We start from the raw sequence: 27,416 nt of genomic DNA on the forward strand, positions 1-27,416 counted from the left end.
AGTCACCAGCAATCAAAAAATTGGAAGATATTTTCCTTGCATTTTCCTGAGTTATTTTCATCCTTAAAATTCCTAATATCACCAAAGCCACATTCAATCTACATCACATTTAAAATTATAAAACTAATTACCAAATATATTTTCTGTGGAAATTTTGGAATATTACTGTTTGTCATGTTATTTTACCCACATAGAACAGAATAAAATGATTTTAGTTTTTATCGCAGATTTGTCCCTAAAAAAAGTTAAGTTTTTTGTATAATATTTCAGAAAAACAAATTTCTAGAGATCTAAAAAAGATAGATTTTTTTTATTATAATACTATTTTATTGTCATATCATAACAGATTATATGACAATTGTAATCATAATTAGAGAATATTTAAGTACATTTTTATGATTTCTCAGCTTTTAACAAAAGTTACTGAGCAAAAGATATTTTTTACTTTGTAAAATCGTAAGTGTTCCCAAGCTTTGAAGGCAAAATATACAATGCATTATCTGAAATACCAAGAGCAGTGGAAAGTTACTGACCTGATCAGAAATAATAATCAAAAATATAAACTGTACAACTGGAAATAGAAAGAACAGATATAATAGTTTCTCATAGGAAGGTGAAAAGAATGGGAAACTTTAAACCACTGATGTTACCAAAGCTACTTGCTGAGATGCTGTATATTGTATTAGATAAGAAACATGAATATGGAAGAATTAATATCAGCTCTATGAGTTGTGCATATCTAAACTAATTTCATACTTTTCAAAAGTCATTTTAAACAGGAATTTTCAAAGCTGAACAACTGCCAAACATTAGTGGAACATCAATAAAACTGCAATCAGTGGAGGACTAAGGTTTCTTGCATCAGAAATACAGGGTTTTGAGAGAATAACTGCAACAGAAGAGATCTTGTTAAACTTGATTTGATGGGAAGTGCTGCCAAGGACCCAGTTCTATGTTCCATCTTGCTTTAATTGTAGGTCGTGCTTCTGAAAAGACGCAAACAGTCAGCAAGCCAAAGTGTTCTTATTGGCACACTTGACAGTCACGTTTCCTTTCCAGTTCACTAAGTACTTGAAAGAGACCAGAGAGACAAAGGACATCTGCAACAAATATTCTTTTAAAATATTAATGATTTGTGCATTCACAGCTCAGGGTGATATTTTAGCTGCATGCAAAGACAGGTGATGATTTTAGAATTATTATGATGACAGCAGTATGTTAACATAGTCATTGTGTAATAACATAGTCAGTTTGTATTGTTTCTTATTCCAAGGCAATCTAGCCTTTATTTCCCCATCTGCTTAGAAAGTACAGCCTAAAAATATATTGGACACTTTGTCTCTCCTCTGATCTCTATAAATTGGTTCTATACAAACAGCCACATCTAAACCCATGCTTCTCATTGTCACTGCCATGTTTAAATGCCATGGCAGTGTAAAACACATCTCGTGGCAAACATCAGAAATACTGTTGGTGTCTTTTATTTATACTCACATAACCCACTTTTGATCTGCTTGTTTTTCTCAGAATGGGAGTAGTCCTATTCATTCCCAAGTTGGACCTCAGTGTGTAAGCTCTTGAAAATCCATGGTAATTAAAAATACTATGAAATACTGATAAGAAAATTGTAAACAAACATGTATACTTTTCATTTTTCCTATTGGCATAATATGAAAGAAATCAAGCTGCAGTCAGAATGACTATTTCTTTGGTTGAGAAGTCAGAAAGCTTGTTCATACAAAAGAAAAAAACCTCATCCTTTCCCCTCTTATACTGAATAGAACAAAACATACAGAAATACATTAAAATAGTAACCCTTATTTTAAGGGAAATAATCAGATATGTATTTGACTAGAAAAGCTCCATTCTGCTGTAGAGCTGAAACTTCATTTTAACTTCAGCAATACTGCAGAACTGTGTGAAGTGCAATCAAATGAAAGACATACATTCATAAAACAAAAAACTCTTCATTGTCCAGCAAGAGTGGGACATTACACAATTAAATTACAAGCAATTTTTTTTACTAAATGAAGTTTTTTTTATTCTAAGGATTATCACTACATTTTTCAAAATAATTCAGCATTACTAATACCCTGTGGAAATATTTCAAGAATTTAAGGGTCAGTATGCTCATGACTCCCAGCTGAATAGGACTAAGAGGGTTACTATTAAAATAGAGTATTTTGCAGAAAAGAAAAATAAAGAAATTGTAAAAGTTATTGTGTTAAATCTTTACATTATAAGGAAGACCTGAGACTTTCTCCTATAATTATAAATACTTGGTTTGGTGTGCTGATAACTTTATTAAAATCTGCAATGTAATTATCAGCAATGAAAAACGACAATGTAAACTACAATGTTGGATAAAATACTTCTTTCTAACTGTATCATCTGATGTATATATCTCAAAATTCCAAGCCAGACATCCTAAAATAATATACATTATTTTAAATTCAAAGTTTATCCCTTTTCAACATGTCTTACATAATATCTTCAAACTTTCACTTTGCAAACATGACTGCATAAAATCCATTTTTTCTTATGAAAATATCCTTTCAAAGGTAAAGATTCAGGCCTATGAATTTTGGATTTAAGATGCAGTATTCAAAGGCTGACAACAAATATAGTTTGAGAACTTAAAGTGTCAATTCTAATTCCACTGGAAATGTACACAGAAATGTTATATTTTTGACAGAGATTTCTGTTCCAAAGGACATTATTTAAATACTGTCTTCTTCTGAGTTACTGACTGAATATTCTCTTATGAATGCCCTTGAAACACTAACAGCTGTGCCAAAGAAATAAACCTTAGTGATGTTTTGGTTTCTTTCACACTATTATCCCACTAATATATTGATTCACCAAATTTCCAAAAATCACAATTAAAATTGTGTTGTGATCATCCAGACCTCTGTAACACCCTCAATTAAGAGACCATGGCACTGTCACAGAGCTTGAAATGCTCTAGAAACACAAAACACCACTGACTTGGGATGATGGTGAGACCAAGCTGTGGTTATGCATTCTGAGAAAAAATTTCTTTTTAATCCTTTCCAGACTGAATCCATAATGCCAAATGGGTCTGGATATGTGGGTGTACATATCTGAATAAAATATCAATATTCCCTGAACCAATGAAGATAACGCCATTGTGATCATGCTGTTCCCTTTACATTCTGTTGCAGCAATGTAGTAATATTTCTATCAGCTCAAGGCTGGGTTCAGTTTCTTCTCCTGCATGGGAAAATCTGTCCTGTTTAAAATGAAACACAGTTACAGGTGTGTTAGGTGCTGCTTCATGCAACCTCTTCAGCATGCCCCTTCAAAGAATAGAAATGTCTTTCCTGAACCCTTTTGCAAGGGGATTTATGTCATCAATTAATGACAAATAATCCCCTTTCACACCAGTGAAACATCAGTTTTGCTATTAGACTAACAAAAGTAACATCAGGTTATGTGCCTAATGATCTACATTAACTTTCCACTCCACTTGCAGTGCAAACGTCAAACAGCCATCCAGACCCATACTTTTAATCAGGCATTAATCAAAATGAGTCCTCAGCAGAGATTAAATGTTATTTATTTCAGCCTTATTAGATACTGCCTGTTTTCTTATTTCTGTTGTTTCTTAGCTCCTAGACAAAACAATATGACCTCTAAGTTAATGGGCAAATGAGTAAGTGGTAACTGAATTTAGAAATAATAGGAAGTACCTGGAGAAAGGGAAAACACTATAACTCAGACATTACTTAATGAAACTAAAAGACACGTAATCTACTTGAACCAAAGCTTACAACTCAGATGGCTTTAAAAAAAAAAAAAAAAGAAAAAGAAAAACCGAAACACAGTTCTGGGCAGTTATGATGCCTCTATTGAAGTAAAAGAGTCAGCACACCAGGGAATAAACAGACTGATTCAGTGATCTGTCATGGCACCCAGAACATTCTGATTAAAGCCCCTCAAGTTATTGGAAGAAGTTTTCCAGGTGTGATGCTCATCAGGTATTGCTCAAGCTGGGAATTAGTTAACAGTGTGCTGAAATACTCTTTTCCATCTCATCAAATATTCACCTTCATAAAGTTCACTTGCTCCCACCATCTGTGCTTATGTAAGCAGACAATGCTTGCTCAGCTATCCCATTGTGAAGGTTTCCACTATTCCTATTTCCTAGTTTAGACAAACAGGTTTTTCACCCTCAGGTTCACACATTCAGCAGCACTAATTCCATGTAGGCAAGGCCAACTTTAAATTTTAAAAGCCAGAACCATCTGTCTCCTCTATCCTCAAAGCAGACTATGTCAACTGAGTCATAATGGGTTTGTTTCAGTGGCAAGTGACACAATAGGGTGAAAATTTGGGCATTGAATCTAGTATTTTGTTTGCATTCATCCAGCAACATTAGATTGGTTTACTGCTGTAGATATGTGGGAATTGTTTCAGAAAACCAACCACTGCTTTAGACCATTTTGACTTCTTTAGCAGAGTAAGTTGGCATTGCAGTGAGTAAGCAACCATCATGTTCAGTGAGGTTTCCATCTTTGTCAAGTCATAATCATTGCACAGACATACATGTTTTGGGGACATTGAGGACAGAAGTTTCTACACTGGAAGTTTCTACATCTTTATATAAAAACATTGGGAACACATGTGTTGCCAAGTCTCAGAGCTGAAACTACTCCACCACAGTGGAAGTATTGTACTGAAGTACTTGTGTCAGGACCTACTCCAGTATCATAGCTGGATCTATCATGATGCCAATAAAATTCCACCAGAATTTATAAATAGATAATCCATATTAAAAATTTTCTTAGTCCCTGACTAAAAATCTAATTTCGGTCCATAGTGGTATCAGTAATGCTGAAGATTGTTCTCTGTACTCCAGGCAAGGCCTCTGCATGTTCACTTGCACTCTATTCATACTGCAGATCTTCCCAACACACAGAGTTTTGCAGGGCATTTAATTTCATGTCTCAAGCTGCTTGTTTCATGTCATGCCAGATCAGATGAACAACAGAAACTGCCCAAGCAGATAGTTGTTTGTGCAAGACTCTGAGCAGGAGCAGAGACCTTAAGGCTGGGATTCATCTCCCTGATTTGAGATGTCTGCAACATAGATTATGACTTCTGAGATAGCTGTGCACAGCTCCCAGGTGGGGTGATTCAGCTGACCTATTTCTAGACATCTGCTTTAGGGTAGCATGACTTAAGTGTTATCTGTCCCTCAGCTGAGTATAAAGGAAGCACATGTTGACTAACCCAGAGGGTTAATGTTGACATTATCAGATGTTTTCTCTGATTTCTGAACTCAGCTCTCTCACTCCCATTTAATAAAACACATTATGACAGGAACTCACAGGTTATTTCTTTCCTCTCTCTTTCTACAACAAGTCACATCTCTAATCAGGTATTCTTTAGCATAGCCAGCTCTCCCAGGCTAAACCAGATCTCCACAGAATCTCTTTTATTGCTCTACAGTATTCAGAATTATTTTTATTGAGCAGTATCTTCTACGACTACCACAGGTTCATTGCTTTTGGTAATTTTAATCTCCTTTTCCAATTAAAAAGTTCACACAGTGATAGGTAAGGAAACTATGAGTACCATCTTCCTCCTGTCTCCAGTAAGGTGAACTCTTCAGCCACACAGACTTTAAGAAAGACTACTTTTGTCCTAAAATGGCTGCTTGTCATGTTTACATTCCATGTTTTAACTAATGGGTTGATCCCCAAGAATAACAGCCCAGCATAAATGATCACCAATGTTCTACTGTTAAGCATTCATCCATCTAAAAGATACAAGAAAAATCAAGTTTATATGCTGTTACTGATCTCATTAAAATTTCCCTGTGATGTTAAGGACAATAGAATATTTTGGCTGGAAAAGGGTGTAAAATTTTTAGATAAGGCCAGTTTATATAGATCCCTGAGCAACCTGATCCAGTGAAAGGCATCCCTGTCCGTGGAAGGGAGGATGGAAGTGGATGATCTCTAAGGTCCCTTCCAATCTCAGCATTTTATTTCTACGATTTTGGGATTCTGTGGTGAAAGCCAAACAGCCATGACAGCCTAATATTGATGCTAATTCAATCCTAGCTCTTGTATTAATTCCCTTCTCTGGAACTTGACAGTGACTACTAACTATACGTTATTCAACCCAGACATGGACACTACGAAAGTCAGATGTATAGAGACTGAGAAGACTAGGAACATACAGGCCTGGGCAGGACATGCTGGGACATCAAGTTCAGTTTCCATGAAATTTAGTCAATCTTGACATATAATCCCCCTGCTATACTGAAACTTACTTGTTAGACTGTTTTGAGACTGAAAGGAAAGCAAAGCTGAAAGCCCCAAGAATTCCTCAAGTTCAGAAAAAATCCCCACCTACACTGATCACATCAGCCTAAATAAAACAAATAGCTCTTCATTTCCAGTTGCTCAAAATGCTTATTTCAGAACATATTCTACCCAGCTGTCATACTGTAACCCAATCTTGGCAGTATTTAATCTGTTCATACAGATACTGGTATAAACAGATGCATAAAAGGCACAGCCAAACCTTGTCAAATCCCAGCACAAAATGGCTGGAGCATGCTCTGGTGTTGGCAACATGAAATTTACTGCAGGGCATGATTTTTAATGATAGCAATTCATTACATGAGGGGAATTATGCTCCACTGTCAATGGTGGTTACGTTGTATTTCTTTATTTCAGAAAAGCTCTTAACATCAAATGAACGCAAACAGCTCATAAATATAGAAGGAAAATTATGTTTCCTACATGCAGAAATAGCAGTTTATGTAGTTTTCAATAACTGCTTCCTAATTGGTTTATATTATCACTATTTTCCAATAATTGATATGCAAAACCTTTTTTAATTTATTTAACTAAATATGTGGTGTAAAAGGGTATATAAGGAAAAGAGGACAGATACCTGACTTATGCCATTGAACTTCACATGCATTTTAAGGAAATTAATTGCATATGAAAGTTATTTATGTTGAAAAAGAGGAAAACATAGAACATCTCAACTACAGGTGAGAGAGACCTTAAGGGCATGATCCTTCTGACTGCTACTCATACAAGATCTTACTCAAGACTATATTTTTCATGCAAGTGGGAGGTGGAAAAACACAAGATAGACATCACTTGTAGAGATGAAAACATAATCCAGACTGTACCCAAATAAAATTTGGAGATTTGGTAAGAAATTGCAAAAATGTCAGGACAGCACTGGGGGAATTCTATTTCAGAGTTCCATTGTCTTGTCTGAGTAGAAGTCTAGGTTCTCACCATGCTACACATCCTTCTGATCTGCTTCTGCAGGTTGTCTGTGCTCTTTCATATTCATAATTTAGGAATGTGAAATTGCAGTTCTTTGTGAAGCTAACAGTCTCCTGAAATGTACCTGATAAACATGCTAGGAAAAGAATGCCTAAAGATTGTCTTGTGAACACACTCACATCCCAAAATTCCAATCTTAAGAGTCTTGATACTACAATAATTTGGAAAAAAATTGTTGCAAGAAACATCTCTACTACACTTAGACACTTGGAACGAAAAGTCATCACAACACAAAAATTACAATGTAAGAAGGAAGTTTTTTAATTAGTTCTAACTTGGACTAATCCAAAACTTGTGGTTTAGATTTTAGATAATACGTTATTTTCAGTTTATAATTCAACAGCTAATTTTTAGTGAAAGAAGTGCCAGAACATGACAGACTAATCCATCTGACTGAAAACATATACACTATTCTGGGCCCCTCCTGATACAAAATGAATCCTCCTTATACCAGTTATAAGTCATCAACAAGACTTTCCATCAATTTGGTCCAGATCTTTAGTATCTTTAGGCAATAGATCCCACAAACATGAGATTTCTAAGATTTCACATGCAAGGATGGATTATTTCATATTTAATCTAATTATTTCATTTAAATTAATTCCAGTCCAATACTGATGACAAAATGTTGTACTATGGATTTTATATTGTATAAATTCAATCTCTGTTTCAAATAACATCAGACTTTTTTTTCTTTAGCTTAATAAATAACTATGATCCAGGACATCAGAGGACCTAATGGGGTACCACCTCCTATGCCTACATACCCAGACAGCTCTTCATAATTTACTCTTGGCTCATTTCTGAGAGTGGGAGAAACCATCCAGTAAGGATGACCACTGAAAGGAGAGGACAAGAAATAACATGAAACAAGGAAGAAAACACTGAGGAAACAAGTAAAATCAAGAGAAAAGATCTGACAATTGTGCAACAAAAATCATGGATCTGAGAAAGAAAAGAGGGATTGGTTAATCATTAGCAGCACAGTTTGAAGTTAAGGAAACTTTGTAGATATCAATATTTCATGCACTACCCAGCTTCTCCTCTGGGCCACTCCTCATTCCTAATGCAATCTCATCCAATATCATCCCAGATAAAGAGCAGCTCTGGAGTCAGGCATGAGAACATGATGAAAAGTCAAACAGTAGTAAACAGAGACTCATCTATTTTGCCAATATGACACACTTCATCTAACTGAACTCACAGGCACTTCATATTTAATTTTCAGCTGGTAAACTAAGACAGATAAAAAAACTGCTAGAGAGTTTTTTGGCTTGATAAATTTTCCCAAATGTTTTTAAATTTGGGACCATTTTCTCATGGCCATGATTCTTCATAGTGAGGGTAGGAGAGGCCTGTTCTCAATGTGACAGCAACTACAGGAGACTGTAAAATGTGACTAGAAACCACATTTCACATTTATGTAGAACCATCAGGTCTGAAGAACAGATGCTGTATTTCCAAACTGAAGCAGACACATTGCCACTCTCATTGCCACTCCAAATGCTGGAAACAGCTGTTCTGGATCAAACTGGACAGCCTCCAGAAGCAGATTTCCAGAAAATTCATAATAAAAACGCAAATACATGATGAATGCCTTCCCATGCATTTATAAACACTGCTGCTAGTGTTCCTGACAACCTGACAGTTTATTGCTGCACACTTTGTTAAGGGCCCTGATGGTTGGAAAAGTGTAAGTCAGCTTCAGATTAACCAAATTTGGTTATTCCCAATTTTCAGCTCCTAAATTTTAGAACAAATACAAATCTGCTGTTTCTAAGTGTCTCCCTATCAATTAAGGAACTGGTTTATTTATATACATGATCAACTTTGTTCATGTGATGAAGAACAATTAATGGAAGACAGGAAATATTATTTGTAATGTTATTATGCCTTAAATACGCTGTCAAGGAAAGAATATTCTCTTTGTTTTTCTGTACATTCTTATTGCCACAATATTCAAGAGGCAACTTAATCTCACTGTTGCATATAAGTTGCAGTAGATACCATATGCTCACATTTACTATGCTAACAGTGGTCCTGTGAATGCAACAGAACTAATATCAGGCAAAAATATCACCAGACTCTGGCAGGGCAGCTACTTAAAACCACCAAGTAAGAAATCACTTTATTCCTTTATTCTTACTTTTTTTTTTTTTTTTATCTTGAACCTCATGAACTTCTTTCCCAAACTTCTTCTAGCAACACACCTGTCCCAGTTAGCACAGGTTAGCAGAGGCTCTGCTTTTAACCTGCCCTGTTCCTCATCATCTCTGAAATGGATTTACCCAGTGTGTCTGCTGACTATGCACTGGCTTCCAATGGTGTTTGATGGTGTGCAGCAAATACAGTTTGATGGTGCCTGTGCAAGAATGGAAACCTCCACCCACTGCTTAACAACTAGCCAAGCCTTTATTTACAACCAGGTGAGACTCCAAGTAAAAAAAATTGCTACTTCTTAGGAGCCTACTCTTTAAGAAAACCTTTGAGAAATTCAGAAAACAGGACAAGGCATACCCAAACCTGGACAATGAAGAAAAATTAGTGGCACTGAGTTTTCCTTCTGCCTATGTGATCCAAAAAGATTCCAAAAGGCTTAGTGCTGGAAAACAGAAGTAAAGAAAACTCTACACTCCATCTGCTCTAATAATTCCTTGACTAGGGAAGATAGTACTCATGATTAGTAACATATTTCTCCCAAATATTCCAAAATGCATGTTTCAGTCAGGACCTGGCCCTGATCTGTTCAGTATGAAGCCAATAGTTTAATGTGCTGAAGACAGTGCATTAGGCCACACTACACCAGCTTAGCCCCCTAGGACAGTTTTGGATCTGATCCAAAATAGAGGAAGGCAACAAGAGTCTTGTTCTTGTTATAAGTGGCTGCTGGGTGCTCAGCCCTATGGTCACAGAATTTCACAGTGGCAGAATAAAGGTGTTGCACAATTAAACAGAGGCAAATATACCTTATTTGGAGGCAGGTTTGAGCGGTCCCATTGACCAGTCAGTATGAAAGTTCCCTTAATACCTTTAAATTTCAGAGGTGTCCTATTTATAGAAGCGCAAAGAGAAGAAGAGGCTGCACTCATCCAGTCTCTGGGCACAGGTTACTGGGCATGTCAAGTTTGTTTCAGACTTTTGAAACATTCTTCTGCAGTCATCAAGCCTAGGTTCAAATCAAAACAGTTTTTTCCAACAATCTCTACAACTGCTGTGATGGTTTCCAAGGGTTTTAAGGGCTCTTTTCCTCAAAACCAAACACTGCTGCTCCTATCTGACTACTTTCAGAAGTTCCTGTTTTCTTCTTTATTCGTCTATAAACTGCTGTGCTCTCTGTCTGTGTTTGAAACTTTGCCTCTGGCTGTGCAGTAGGGATGGCAACTTCTCATTAATGGATATATTATTTAGGAAATTAGTGGATGCACTTAAGATGAAAGAAAATACATACCTCATTCTTGCAATGTTTTCATGGACAATTGTGTCTTTGAGGTTTGGGACTGATGTAATTTTGTTTTATTAAACAGAGGAGTGATATTTATATATATATATCTGGGAAAATGCAAAGAATTTGGAACCAGAAAGTGCTGGAGGGCATTGGAAGCAAGGAGATTATGGCAATGGTGTGTGCACAGAACCAGCTCCTCCTTCAGTGCCTCCCATCCTGTGCAGAGAGGAACTGCAGGAGGACAACAGGGTAAAGGACCCATGTTAATGCAGGTTTTGACTCTGATGTCACTAGAGAATCAACAGCTTTGTGATTTTTTGGCTGTCCTTGCCATCACTATAAAAGTTAACATGAATTTCACAACAGAAGCAAAATGGCCCAGTTCAGATCAAAGCCAAAATCATATAAAACTGAAATAAACTTGTGCCAGATCATCTTCACCTACTGTAAGCAGATCAGAATATAATTTCAAAATTATAAGATTTTATTGATATTTATTTGGACTATACTAAAAGTAGTACTTTTTTACCTTACTTCAGAATTGTGCACACTTATCATTGAAATTATTGCTCTGTACAACACTCTTTCCTTGCAACAATCTCTTTTTATACAACATAGAAAATGGTACTGATGCACTATTAGAACACATTTATCAGGAATTGAGTACTAGGGTTGCAATTGTAATTGCAAAGAGTAAATGAGGTCACAGGCAACCTGATGTAATCTAATCCTTCACAGGCAATTCTGTTCCCCTTGTTCCCTGAATGAGCTCCAGGCAACCCAAGCCAAGGGGCTTCCTACCTTTGATGGCTGATGCTAGTGTCACCTTATGACAGCTGGGATATCTTCCTTCAGTTCTGCAGTGAGTTCTGTTAGTTCTTTAGAGCTGAAGGAGGCTGTGATACAAACAGCATAAGAGAGATTGCTGCTACTAAAGACATGTAAATTCTTGTTTTCTAACTTGTGATGGCATAAGTATGGAATATACACACTGTGTAAGCACAGTAGCCAGGAGTGTTTAAATTTTATTGGGTTTGGGGATGAGTGAAAATAGCACAATAGGAGTTTTCTTGGAGTAATGGGAAAATATTACTTGTTACAGAAAAATGTTCTTGCACCAGGAAGGGATTTCCTGGGCTGCCCTGCAGTCACAGCCATAAGGCTACAGCAGTACTGGGGCAGTTTGTTTCCAGCAGAATGCAGCCAGGGTGGGCATGGCTGGCTGGCTGAGCAGTTTGAAGGACTAGCAGCAGATGGATGTCTGATTCACCATGCTGAATGCACACAGAATATAATGTTAAAGGCCTTGAAATGGCATTTGCAGGTTTTTGGTATGGAATTATGTTATAATCGGTCCTTGTTTAAGCTCTGAACTTAGATTTTCTAAGTCTAAGCAGAGGTTACTGACCTGAATGAAAGCCTTCCATAAGGAGACTAAGCTCTTTATTTCCATGATAAAGAATGATAAGCACACTGAAGGCACTATCACTTTTTTTGACTATATAAAAAAAGTTAAGCAATTCACTTTGCTTGCAGTGAGTAGCCTAGAGATGCCCTGTAGAAAATAGCAGATGCTATGCATCTCTGACTTGGGATTTGATGTTCTGAGGAGGAAGAGAACAACTCTTCTGCTAACTATGCTCAGGGTTACACATCTTGGTTGGAGAGGGGCAGATGTAGGTTAAGATCTTTACTACTCAAATAGGTTTGGATCCAGTGCAAACTGTTTTTGTGAACCCAGATATGCTTTTGTCAAAACCCCAAAAAAGTCTACCAAGAGAGTATAGAGGAAAATAGTCCAGAAACAGGTCTCTCAGATAATTAAAGAAATAAGAAGGTAGGATTGCAATAAGGTGAGTTTAGGGCATCTTGTATTTAAAAAAATAAAATATATATATATGAAACATGTAATAATCCTTTTATTAGTTCAATTAACATTCTTGGTACTGAGCTAAGAAATATGTTGAAACCTGTAGGTACTCTGGCTGTAAGATGAGCTCTAAAAACCACTGACCCAGTATAGTGATAAAATACAAAGATACCTTAACTAGATGTTCTATTTGAAATAGTACATTCCCTGAGGATATTTCATTAACATAATTATGTCTGGCTGTAACAAAAAAAAAACCAAAAAAATCACACTGCATGAAGGTGAAAATGCTTCTCTGCCAACTTGAAAAAGAGTGTGTTCACAGGGAAAACATAGAAAATCTGATATTTATGTTTATATACAGCACAATGAGCTCTGGAGACAGATGGTCTGATTTTGTTCAGGGTGCTGGGCTTCTGGGAGGTATACATATAGGTACAATAAAAGCCAGAAAGAAAAGAATTAATATAAAACAAGTCTTCAGCAATGTATTTTCTTCTAAGGAAAAGCTGAAGTCTCAAAGAGAGAATTTCTTTATGTGAAGAATTTTTGCCTTTTGGAACTAGATTAAATGAGATATCTGTTGCAAGTTATGAATAGCTATTCATAAATGACAAGGATCTGCAGACACAAAAGTAATCAATTAAGGCTATGGGTTTGAAAATGAAGAGATATGAAAAGAGAAATTTTAACTCTAATAGGTGCCAAATTTTCTTCCTCCAGTCAGCCAAACCCAGTTTTTCCATCTCTTGACACACTATAAATGTCTTCTCATAATGAGAGTATATTTTCTCATGTAGCTTCAACTGTCAAGGAGAAAGGGGAGCCAGGGGTGTAGGGGGTGTTAGAAAGGAAAAAAAGGAGAAAATAAAGGAAAAAATAAAAGAAGCATTTTTGAAAAATCATAACTCTAGACATTTCATGCTTTATGCTTGGCTAAACAACTCACTGTAGAGATTAAATGGTCAAGGAATTCCCTCACTCTAATTCTCATGATAGAGTCAGCAGATAAACTCCACTTCCTTTCATATTTCAACAAATAATTTTGAGGCCAGAATAATTATCTCTTTCACTCCTGGCTGCGTGAGAAGAGTGGGAAGGGTTGTTTATTCCAAAGGTGTTCAGATGTCATGAAATTCTATTTACTGTTATTTATTTAATTCTATTTATTGTGGAAACTAAAGTACTGACTTGGATACAGGGTAATAATTGTAAGTGTCCAGTTTTCAAAAACAATTTTGTATGGTTAAGACATATGCAATATTTCAGGCTTGACCCATCTAGGAAATCTGTATGATTTATATTTGTCCATGGTGCCAAAACTTAATTTTAGTGTTGCTTTTACAGATGATAACAAAAGGAGTACTGCTAGTACTTTGCTGCCTCTTTTTGTCATAGTCAGAATTCAACAAATGATCCCCCACTTTCAGTTCTACTATTCCTCTGTCTATTTGCATAGATATTACTAAATAAAAAATATTTCCAGAGGGAATATTTGTAAATCATACTTAAGAAGAATTCAACACTTGTCTTCAAAGTAAAGAATAATAGAAGTAGACAGTGACTGCGGTCTCATATACAGATGCAAGAACAAAAATGTATTTTGTTTGCAAGAAAAAGATGCATTAATATTGGTTGTTGAATTAATAAATGTGGATTTTTATTTGTTTGTGCTAATACTGGAAAGGCATGGAGTTCAAGAACATCACAGAGCCATTAAAATTGCACTGAAATTTCAGGTGTTAGGAATATTATCAGAGTTCATCACTGTGTTGAGATTTATTAAAGAAAGTGAGCTTTTAATCTCATTTCTCACAGTAACAGTGAATTTTAATCTAAATTAGGAAAAATTAGTTACAGTAAAACTACAGAAATAAAAAGCAAATATGAAGTTTCTGATAAACAGGCTAAGTCAGCACTTACCAGGTGTAAAAGACAGAAAAGGGTCAATCCACATCAGTGAAGAATATTGATGGTTAATTTAATATAAAACTTGTGTTCATATTGTTGCCAGAAATTGAGTGAGTTGGTCTACATGCAAGAGAAGGCCTCAAGAAGATACACAAGAGCTTCTAAAGCAGTGGAAATTTTGAGTAAATGTTAAGATAACATGAGCTAAGTTTAAGAAATAAATTTGTTTTATGCTGAGTTCTATTTCAAACCCTTGACACTATTGCTGTTGTGGAAAAATAGCATTTATGGCTACAGATAGATGCATTTTTTTAGTCCATGCAATTCTTTTTAATATGAGGGTGTCCCTGACCTAGCTTGTGATGTCAATATGCTATAAAGAACTCACAACTACAAGAACAAGTGAAATGGAAACAGAGAAAGGAGAAATCAAGTCTATATAGATGGACAGTAGTTTTTCACATCTCCTAGGTCAGTCAGGAGTGAACCAATATGTCAATTTGCAGTTGATATAGAAACTGTGCAGTTTATCTCTCAATTAATTTCTCCATTTTGCTTTATTCAATAACACCTAGGTGACCTATTCTGACTCCTGATCTGAAGTAAAGAGAATGCAGATATTTTCACAATTCTAAAATGTTTTTGAGCAGATGTTTAGGCAAGGATAGATTCAGATGCTATTTCTAAGGGTAAATTTCAAATTTGCATAAGTTTAGAGAAAGTCTTGAGCATACAATTCACCATTACCTTCAAGTTAAAACAAAAAACAACCAACAAATGAAATTAATTAAAAAAATCCAACCAACCTAACTTAGCTACACAAATAACTATTTTTAAATATTACTGAGAATTTCTGGAAGTGGTCTTTAGGTCTGGAGGGCTTAAACAGTAAAATGCTTGGGCTAAGCGATTACTAGGCCCTGACTACCAACTAGGAGAGGAAATGGAAACAGGAAAGTCTGACACAGAAACAGATTTGAAAGCTGGATATGGATGTGCCTTTGGCAACTGTAACACTTACTTGGAAGTTGATTTCAAATGTAGATTTGAATCAGATGTTACTGTCCCATTTAGAACCACCTCCATGGGAATACAAGGAGGCAGCTCTGTTCCTCCATCCAGGCTCCTCTCATCTGAACAGAGCTGTGAAATCAGGAAACAGGCAGGGATTTGTTAACTGGAAACTAGGTCATAAGTACTACCAAGAGAGAGGAACACAGCCTCTAGACTGATGATTTGTTGTGTTTACAGACTGAAGCTTCTGGAGGAAAAAGTGCAGGAGGAACACTCTCCTTGCTTGTTTTTGTTATGACTGTAGCTGAATAAAAATCTCTGTGAATAAACCTGAAATTCTGGGAGGACAATGAGGAACATGAGTCTCCCACTGAGTTTATGTCTAGTTGAGTGGCCCTAACTCACACATAAGGACTTTTAAGACCTCCCCATCTATATTAAAAAGTCCCAGTACCTGCTAAGGCTAGAAAATCCAAACATCCACCACTGGCAGCTCACCAAGAGCCAGAGAGCTACATATAATAGCAAAACAGAAAGGATAATCCACCTCTCCTTTTCCTTTCAGAGTCTCTTCCCTGAAAAGACCAGGACTGTATGCTGGGAAAAGAGCTGTGAGTCACCAAGGAGAAACTTGTGGCATTGCACGGCTCCCCTGCTGGAAAAGGGCAGCACAGCTGAAAAATCTCACCCCAAAGAAGGCAACAGAACATCATCAGAGGTAAACTAATATTCTGACAGGAAAACTGGCAAGTGATAGGACCCTTATAAGAAAAACAATTCATTTTAGCTTTGATTTGCTAAAGTAGTACTTCTAAATCTGATCAGCAAGGCTGAGGAAATCACTGTGTTGTTCTTTGTTGATAAATTCTTCCAGGAAAATCAGTTTTTATTTACACCAAGTTTCCCAAGGTTTCATCAGGTGATAAGGCAACACTTCTGGTAATTCAATCTAGGAGCTAAATCTCTCCATTTATCCTTATTTTCCTTTATTCTTACACTCAGTTGCAATTTGATAAATAAAATTCTATTACTATGCTTTAACCTAATACTGCCAATCTTAAACTGGAAACCACTAGCAAAAGGGAAAAGAGTAATAACACAAGTACATTATTTGGACATATTATACACCAGAAGGCTCAGACACCTGGAGAGGAGGAAACATAACTTTTGTCAATTAAAAAGATACAGAAATGTAAATACTAAGGCAGAAAGTTTAAAACAAAGATCATTTCAAGGACAATAAGAGTCTTCAAACATCTAGATTAAAATTTCATGGTCTCTTTTACTGTTTTGAGTGCCAAGGAGGAGACAGGACAGCTAATATTCAGGTTATGGCATTGGCCAGAGAAGCTAAGACTGATATTTGGAGAGCCACACAGTCAGTCACTCTGTCCATGTTCAAAAGTACTGAGGTCTGTCTACTCTACAATGGCAAATTTGTTAGTACAATGTATGACATGGATCCATGAAAACACTGATGAACTTCACACCCAAATCTTGATCCCAGCTCCTCGTCTTCACATGAAGAGTTGAAACACAAATTCTAGTTTGAAATTTGATTGTTTAGATTCCAGCCCAAGTGTAATAGATTACTTAGACAAACAAAAACTCAGAAGTCAAAAATCAAATGCCCAAACCTAAATAAAAGTAATAAAACCAAGTGACAATTGAAGGCATATGTTTCAAAATTAAATTAAAGAAAATAAAAAGTATTGTCCTCTCATGGGAAAGCAAATCAGGAGAATGAAGGCAGAAGTTAGAACTGAAAGAAGGAGTCCTTAGCCCTGACAAGTTAGGAGGAGTGATAGTGGAGGAGAAAAAAAATGCAGTTCAAAAAGCTCAAAAGTCAAGCTTGGAACCCTGACTCAGAGGGATAAAAAGCAAGTGAAAAATTCCTGGGCCTGGGGAGTGAGGGCAGGAAAGTAGTAGTAGTAGTTGCAGTAGTAGTAGTAACAGTTCAGTGCACTGAGCAGGAATTATGTGTAAATAGCAGAACAGATTATATTTACTCTGTGATTTTTGTGTGTGTGTCCTTGTGTGTTTAAAAAGCAGCAGTGTACAGGAAACAAAAATAACCCAGCTCATGGGTTATTAAAAAGGACGCTGTATTCATATTTTTCTAAATTATGAGGACTTTAACTCAAGAATCCTAAAAGGGATAGAAAAGAATACCACAGTAATACTACTTTTGTATATATCTTAGAAAACCAGGGACAGGTTGACAGTTACCAATCAATTATTGACAGCAGCAGGGAAATGACCTAAATACTTATCACTCAATCCAAGTGAAGCAGCAGATGAGTTAACATGGAGTGCAAGAGATAAAGATGAAAGGATGGGAATATAATTAATACTTGTTAACATCATGTTATAGAAATGGCATCTTGTCAAACAAAACTGCTTTCACCAATCAGACTGCACATTTGGTGGAGATACAACAGAGAGGCGACATGCTCGTAGTTACAATAAGCTATTTGACTTGGTGCTGCATGACATTCTGGTTAAAAATAGCACTATGCAATATCCTTAACATGCCAAACAGTTTCAGAAAGCTGACTGATAGACATCAAAGTAAATGTGGAATGCCACTGACAAGTAAATATGGAATGGGGATGTTTTTAGGGACTGTGGCTCTCCAATGATAATCATCATTTTATTAGTAGCCTAGATGCAAATATAAATGATTCTGCCAATAAAAGCATGTCTTCCAAAAGGTGGGTAGTAGCACTGGTAATAATGTCAGCTCCGACCCAGTAATGGTTTTCTCTGCTTGCCAAAGTGCAAACCACTGTGCCACTCTGAGACCACAAACAACGAGTCTTGGAATGAGACTAACAGGATACAGGTCAGAAGAATTCATCCTGCAGCTCTGCAAGTTTGCTCTGTCACCAGGATGTCATCCTGCAAATTATTCCACACAGCAACATGTGTCAAGTCCCATGTCTCTGTTCCTGCAATTTGACTCTTTAGGAGAGGAGAAGCTGATGTAGGGAAGCCACTTTTCACACTGTCACATAGGAGGAAAATACCCAGCAGTCCAGTATCCCTCCTCAGATCAGTCATTAAAATTCCAGGCTGTTTTGGAAATCCAGAGGTTCAACACACAAACAAATTATCTCAAGGGGTAACATGTCACTGCACATTAGCTATCTATGTCCTTTGAGCTACAGTCTGAACTTTCAGAATTCTATCTGCAACTACCCTGTAGTCAGGATGGTCTTTAGGCCAGCAATTAAGCACAGTCGCAGTTGAAGGGCACATTATTATTACCCCAAGACAACTGGAATTTTTTGTAAGCACCCTCCTGAGATGTAAGATTGTGCATTTTTGTTCTGGAAAAGACATTATGGGAGGAAAAAAGCAAACCACATGCCTTGTTCCTTAGAGGTCAATAAAATTAAAGATAAACATACTTTTCTAGACTTTGTTCTCAGGTGTGTTTTCTGACTGACTGCCTCCTTCTGAAAAGTCAGATTGTAACCTCTCCCAGAGGCCATGCCTCCTCCCTGCAAGGAAGGGGTTTGACTTTTGCTTTATAAACACAAAAATTTGCTGTGAGACTTGGCTAATAATTTGTAATACCAAATTTCCTAATTGCTAGATCTTTAAAAAATGCACTATTTCATATCAACTAATGAGAATGATAACTTTGCTTTATCAAGTATATCTAATTGCTCTCTGTGTCCTATAGTTTGTACTAAGCAGACCTGTGTGTGGATCTCTTTCAATGCAATTTCAATAGGTGAAATTGACATTTCTTTATTTCTTTTAAGTTAATTGCTACATCATAGTCTGAATATAGATTAATCATATTTTATAACACAAAGTAATTATCTGTGTGTTTTAACTTCTGTTCTGCGTCATTCAGACTAATGGGTGCTATGGCAGGACTGTACAGCTGCATTTGAAACTATTGCCTCAGGAGCCTGCTGCTCCTTTAAAATCAAATAAAGTTAACAGGGAATAAAACTGAAAATGGAGGCAAAGTAAATCACAGACTTCATGATAGGAAATGCTTGCCAGAACTCTTAGTCAGTGCCTAATTGTTTTCCTTTATATACAATGCCTTAAGACTTCAACCATCTTTAAAAATTAATTTCTGCTAATCCCCCTAGTATTAAATAATAGATCTTTTAACTCCATTTTTACAAAGTAAATAGCACAGTACACTTCAATCAGCAAGTAGTCATATCAATTATAACAAAGAAATTTCAAGTATTATAGATTTTATGTAATCTGTTTCCCTTCCAGGAAGAAACTTGGATCTAAAAATTGACTTGATGTCTTTCAACAGGAATGGGGATAGCAGTATTGGGAAGAGAGAGAAAATACTTCTTCTGGCTTCACTCACTCTGCCTTCCACACTATAGTCTAAAGGTTCATTAACTGCATACATTCACAAGTTTTAAAATAAAAGGTTAACAGATTTAAAAAATATATATATTAACAGATTAAAAGATTCAAGTCGTGGGGGAGCAAGTGGAAAGAAATACAATTTTTCCTACTCCAAGTTACCTAAACCTTGTATTGATTTTTCCAGCTTTACAAGATAATTTCTATATAAGGTGTTGGGTTATTAGGGAATGTATCTTACTATCACACTGCAGAGCAAGTTGTAGTTATCACAGGGAAGAAATTCTTTTGATAGCCACCTTGCTGCTATCACTTTTCACAGAAGATATTAATGTGATCAGTCTTCCCTGATCTGTATTAAAGCAACTCCCATTGATAATGTGATTCATCTATGATGCAACTCCCAGTATTGCATCCAGTTTATGATAATCACACTGTCTGATGGTAACATCCACGCTCATTGAAATGAACAGCTAAGCTTTGATCACAAGGGTTTACCTACAGAACCAAGTTATCACCTCCTGGTTGCCAGCCTTTTGCTCCATGTATGAGATTTTTCTAGTCCTCACAAAGGTAGGTGAGGATGCTGGAGAAGAGTGAGTAATAAATACTGGAATGTAAGATTCATATTACTCATTACAGCAGGCTCTATGTGGGTTTGTGGTCACTGACTGTGTGTGGGCTCGCTGGCAGGGAAAACAGTTTCGTATTTTGGACAAGATTTTCTAGATATAGCACGGACCTTCCAGGCAACACAGTCCAGCACAGAATCCATATGAAATGTAAGAAACTATTCTCTTAAAATGATAAAAAGCACTTTTTTGGGGCTTGCAACATTTAACACCATTGGAGCACAAAAACACACTGTTGCCAGCAATGAAAGAGGCTCCAAACTGAAAAAAGTTTTCTTCTCCTCCTCCTGCTGTTATCATTCACTTTTCTTCACAATTATTTGGTTTAAAGAATGTAAAACTAGTCCCTGCAACAATTACCAAGTTACAGAAGAGGAGGAAGGCTCTGCTGAAGATAAACATGTTAGGTCAGCGTATGAGAGAGTAAAAAACTGATTGGGTAAAAAGGACTGAATTTAAAGACTTTAAAATAAAGCTTGTTATGTGCCTGAATATCAAGTTATCACTGTAGACTGCATAAGACTGAATATGGTATTGACAAGAAAGTAGAATTAATGCTTTTCTGAAAAAACAAAGTGTTGCAGTTATAATCAAATGCATGAAAAATTAATTAACCTAATGAGAAGTGTAAGCATGGAAACTTGTTACTGAAGACAAAACTCAGAGGCAATTTATCAAGGATAAAAGGCTAAAAGCTGGACATTGAAGTTAAATGTAGTATGCTAATTGTCAGAGTAATTAAGGATTCTAGTAGATTCCTGGGGAGGTAAAAGATTTCACTTCATTAGAAGTTTCAAAACAAAATAAAGGGACTTAATTTTCAGACTCGAAAATTATTGATCATTATCAAATCAAAAGTGAAAAGATAAAAAGGCACCTGTACATCAGTGTCTCACAACATACACCTCCAAATATAGGAAAAATAATTGAATAGATTAGTATGGAAAAGTAAAGTCAGAAACAATCAGGAGTAAATAAATCTTCCCCAAAAATCTTTCCAAGTTCATATCTTCAGATTATCAAATCAACAGATTAACAGACCAACAGCTGCAAAAAAATTATTTTTAATATAGGAATATAAAGATAAATCTAAGAAGTGTTTATTATCAGGGATTTTCAATGTATCTGCAACTCATAAAAATATTCAGGTGACTATTACAGCATGTCCACACACGAGGCGTGTTTGCATACCAGACCTATTAGTCACAAGCAGGGTCTCCCAGCAGTGGGATACACTCTCCAGCATCTCCATAAGTGAGCCAGTTGGCTGATAACACCAAACAGGTTGGTGAGATGAGCATGTTAGAAGGGAGAGCCATCTTAAAAGGAGAGATTTGGGCTGGCTGGAAGAGTGGGTGAGCAAGAACTTTATGAACTTTAACAAAGGTGTGTGCAAAATCCTGGTCCTGGGATGGCATTGCAAAGATCCCAGAGCAGTGTGGGGTTTGTGTGGCTGGGCAGCACTTTGCTGAAAGGGCTCTGGGCTCCTGGTGGACAGCAAGCTGATCAGGAGTCAGTGCAAAGGCAAATCAAACCCTGGGCTGCATCCACAGGGTGTTACTGTGCTGCAGTCTGGAGCAGGACTGGACACAATTCCAGTGGCCATGCTTGGATGAACAGGAATAACTGGGAGCAACAGTTGATGGGTGCAAAATATCAGCACCTGCTGTGCGCAGCACATAACCTACTACTTCCTTTTGGCATTACAGTGAACAGGTCTTTCACACCTCCTAAGACATGACCAGTTCTAGCTTCCAACATTCCCTTCCTTTGACCTGCATATGTCTATTATGTCTACACAATGTGTTAAAAAGCAATTCCTCACTCAAGCAGGTAGCTAACAGATATAACCAGGAAACCATACAAAACACAGCCTATGGGGTTGACACTTGACCTTTTCAAAAACCTCCAAAATGAGGAAAAAATTTTCATAGAAATGGAAATTATTATAGACCTACAACATGGTTATTTAGGTTATTGTTCAGAGAAGACCTTCTGACTGTCTTAGTGGACAAAGTGACCAGAGGAGCTTGATTAATATTTTTTTGCAATCTTTCATGAAAATACTTTTGACTTTTCACAACAGTTCCCTGCCTTTACCATTAGACAAAAGTCATTTAAACTGCTCACTAGTAGATTAAACTTTAAAAAAAATTCTGGTTTTTTTTGTACTGAAGGATTACATGGATGCATATGGGAAATAGCAAACTAAATCGTGGTCAAGTCTTTGATTTTTTAAATTAATCATTCTGATTTATAAAGAATAAAGTATATAAAGTATCCTCTACTACTAAAGTTACTTCATTTTGAAATCTTCTATATTTGCAGTTAGCACTCAGTGCTTACTTACAAGTGTCCGGTGTTCCAAGCTACAGGAAAATAAACTCATTCACTTTCTGGCAAATGGAAGTATATATACTTTAAATCATATTCTTCCAGATGCAGTACTCTAAGGAGCACATAACCTACCTACTGTGCTCATTCTTTTCCTGCAAAAAGCATAGAAAGAGGGGTGAACCCAGCACAGCGTTATTTAGCCATTTGTTGATACAATAATGGTCATCCTGTGAAACACTTCTTTAAGCAATGGCTCTTCCTGTTGAATTAGATCATGTCAACAGGGTGTGAAGTGCTCTAGAAACCTTTTATTAAATGGTTGAGGACAGTGTCAAAATATATTGCATCATCTAAATTACTATCCTATTTCCTCTTCTTTTATTGTGGTCTTGCTGCAATGTTTTCTTTAATAGATTGGTGGCTTGAGTGAAACATGCTAAAATGTTGTGGTGTCCCATCCTCAAGGGGAAGAGCGACCCAAGATTCTTTGATGTTTGTGGTAGAAAGGAAGAGCAGTCAGAGGCTCTGCAAAAGCTTACAAAGCTTTATTAGTAAATTACACCCTGGCCATGGGCACTGGTATAAATCAGTCCCTGATCTTGTCCAAGTGCACAGAGGTGGGTTTTGAACAAAAGGGGAGGGTGAAAGGGAAGAGAGAGAGAGAAATGGATTAAAGAGGGCAAGAGAGAAGATGGATTAGAGTGCAAGACAGAGAAAAAAGGAAGAATGGGAGAAAGGGAGAAAGACTGCTAATCCTGGCTCCAGAGCTGATCCAGCTGATGGGGCATCTTGTAACCCAGAGTGGTGGGGGCACCTTCTTGCACACAAGTTTTCCCCACCTTGGAGATAAATTTCTCTCTTTCTATGCAGTTCATTCTCTCAGACCTTTCAGGAAATAAGTCAGAGGCTTGGGGGTGTTGGGTGGTCCTGATACCTCCCACAGTCCATACCCACTTCTTGGCCTCATTCCTGCCATGCTGGGCTGTGCTGCCGATCTCCAGGAGCCAGAACAAGGACATGTGTCCCAAAAAATGCTGCCCTACCTACTGCAGAATTCTACAGAGACCTACATGTCACTTCTCTTGATTCTTGTTCTTTTTCACAGTATGTTCTCACCAACCATCATTGGTTGAGTTCACAGCCATCCAGCTACCAGTGACATAGACATTACCCTCTAACCTTCAGGGATTCTATGGATGTTCCCCAAACATTTTTACTGCTGAATCTGCTTAGATAATCATTTGGTTCTGTCAATTGTGATCTTTTGCTAAATTTATTTCTTTGCTGCTTTATCAGAGAAAATATCAACTCTGTCACTTGAAAAGTTGAAATAGATTATGCTAAATAAATCTCATTAATAGGCTTTATCCTTTATACCTTAGGATAGCAATAGGAGATAGGAGAGTCTTTCCCGTGTACCATATCATTAGTATTTCCATTTGATGAGGATGTGATACCTGATGATTCTCAGCTACAGACATGTACCCTTTAGGTAATTAGCAAATACCACAGCCAAAAATGTCTCTGTCCACCTCTAAATATTCTTCAAAAGAAACCCACTTGAAATAGAGTTCTTACGACCTTCCACATGAGACATCAGATTTCTCTTCTACCACAGATTTATCTTCTCATTCCATGCATTTCTTATCAATTTTCAGTACTTTTGTTACTCAGACCACAGTAATTGCATTCTGGGGGAACATTTTGGGAAACATAAATAGAATGTTATCACTTCTTGCATTCTTACTGCCACTGGACAAAGCTGGGAGGCCAGTCTTGAATCTGGGTTTAGGAAACCCTGCACTGGTCTTTGAAGAGCAAAAGGAAATATTCAGACAGATTTAAGAACCTGGTGACTTCAAGGCTGAATTTATGAGAATAATCCAATCTACTGAAAGCAATAAGTTCTGATGATTGCTGAAGAGATTTCTGCTGAACTCAGTCAGTGGGTTAACACAGTCTAAAGAGAGAAGGAAATGCAGGTGAGATTTGTCAAAGTTTCTTAAGGTCTTATTTTCAAGGTTTCTTTTGAGGTCTTCTTTTCCTGGAAGTGTAAATACTATTAGCATAGGATACATCCAAGGAATAAAATTCTGATTCTGTTATCAACTGTGTGGGGCTTGTCATTAACTTCAGTGTCTTGAGGCAGGTTATTCATTCAACAAAAATAGAAAAGTATGTAAGGTCACGAGGGAAGAAGTAGCAAAAGAAGATGTTTAACCACTCTTCAAACTCTTTTTTCAAGCTCATCTATCACTCCACTCTCTTTAGCCACAATTTAATAAGCTAGATACGGTGCAGTATAAAATACCTTTATGGGTTTTCTTAAATACCCAGATTCCCAAGGATTTTCTTCCAGCTGTTGTTCTCACCGAAGCCAACTAACTGTGCCCCTGTGTCCCTTACCTGCATTATGCCTTTCACAGCAGGTGCCCTGCCCAGCTCTGCAATCCCAACCACATCCTTTGCTTCTCGAGATCCACAGGAAAACTGTCCAGAAATGCTTTACTCAGTTTGTGCCACTGAACTGGCCTGGACAAGGCTGCAGTTTCACAGACTTTTGGCCCTGGTGGAATAAGGCAGTTTCACTGTGTATCATTTTATTCCCATTTATAATCTCCTGTAGAATTTAAAGATCTTTCATCCAACACTGCACACTTGATAGCTCTCTATGCTCCAGACCACTCTTGAGAATTTTTTCCCTTTCCCTTGGGGATATAAATAAAACCACTAAGTGTCCTGATGAGTGAGATTTCTGTGAGCATCTGTAATATTTCAACCAGTCATTACTCCTACTAGCTTAATCACCCTGATTATAAATTTATCTCCACATACAACCAAGCTTAAAAACATTCCCCATCTCTTGTACTTTAATCATATAAAAATCTGCTACAAGAATTGAAGTTAAAGTATTTTTTTCTAATACAAATTTTATAAAGATGTATGTAAAACCATCTTCAGACAAATGTATCTGTCCATAGCAGTGCTGAGTTTTCATGGTTTTGCTTTGGTCCTCTGCAAAGTTGTGCACAAGTGTTATAAAAGCAAGTGGAGAGGCACAGGTAAGAATGCCAGCTAAGATCAGTAGGCAGCACTCTTGCTTGCTCCAGAAACACTCACAAAGTTACTATCATTGAACTCATAGGTGCATACACATGGCAGCAAATGCTGAGAAAGAGGAAGTTTAAAAACTTGAGAGCAAGGCACTACCAGGTTGAAATTGCACTTTCTGGAATTCTCCATACTGACTCTGTATTGTGCCCATGACTCCACTGACTTCACAAAAGTGGAATTGGGCCACTGAACACTGAACTTTCCTGAGACTCCAAATTAATTCATACTCATATAGTAGTAAAATAAAACACAGAGGTCAGGGTGACTGGTTTAACAAACCAGAACTTGGAAGTGCTTTAATGCACTGAAAAGCAGACAATTATGAATTAGCCCAGGCTAGTTTGCTATTGCTTTTACTGGTTGTCTTATTTTACTTTCACTACTATTTTTTAGGTTATTCAACTTATTACTTCTTTCCATTTCATATGGATTTCTAAAGCAAAATGGATGGATTATCTCTCCTTGAAAACAAAATTCTCAACACTAAATAGTGCACTATATAGATTAGGGATCTCTCTGCAGCTGTCAGGTGTTTGATCTGAACTGACTTTTTTTTTTTCCAAAGTTCCAGTCTTTGGATATGCACACCATAAAGAGAATGTGATTGCTTTCCTATTTTTCATCTTTGCAGGGAAGTCATCGGTCTAAATGTATTCCTTACCACTTTTGGTGAAGAGCTCTAGATGTATGTGGTTTTTGGATTATGTGTTCCAGAATTCACTACAGTAGAAACTCACTCACTCTTAATTTTTCATGTTACAGTGCAGAGAAAGTGATATATTTAGAACTAGAATTCTGATTATGTATTCCAGGTTTCCAATATTTAAACATATCAGACATGTTTTAAGTTATTTAATATCTTATTAAAGACATTTAAATACCATTGTTGTTGTTATTATTATTATTACTATTAGGCAGCAGCTTTCACCAAATGCTTTTCTTTCTCAAGACGTGATATCACTCTTATGGTATCTTGGTTTCTGAAATTCAATTCTTATATAATTCTCCCAAAAAGTAGAATTCATAAATCTTCGGGGTATGTTACAAATTCTCACTTTTAAAAGATGCAAAGGGAATAAGCAGACAAGTCAGATGGTTTAAATGCTAAATTTTTATAGCATTCATTATTGTTAATTTAGAGTTATTATCTTTAAGGAGATGGTTCTGTTGAAGCAGCTATTTGGTGGTTATGAACTATTCTACATCTGTATTTTAATCTACTTGGGAAAAGTGGTAATACTTAATAAAAGAGATAATGAAGGGGAGCAGACTAGGCCAACATATTAAAAATATACTTAATGGGGAAAATGGATTTGTAGCAAACCAAATTTTTCATCATCTTTCACAGCCTGTCTAAATTCAGTTGACTTTCTCTGTGCTGTGCATATCCCAGAACC

The sequence above is a fragment of the Erithacus rubecula genome (assembly GCF_903797595.1).
Source record: "Erithacus rubecula genome assembly, chromosome: Z".
Classification (NCBI taxonomy): Eukaryota; Metazoa; Chordata; class Aves; order Passeriformes; family Muscicapidae; genus Erithacus; species Erithacus rubecula.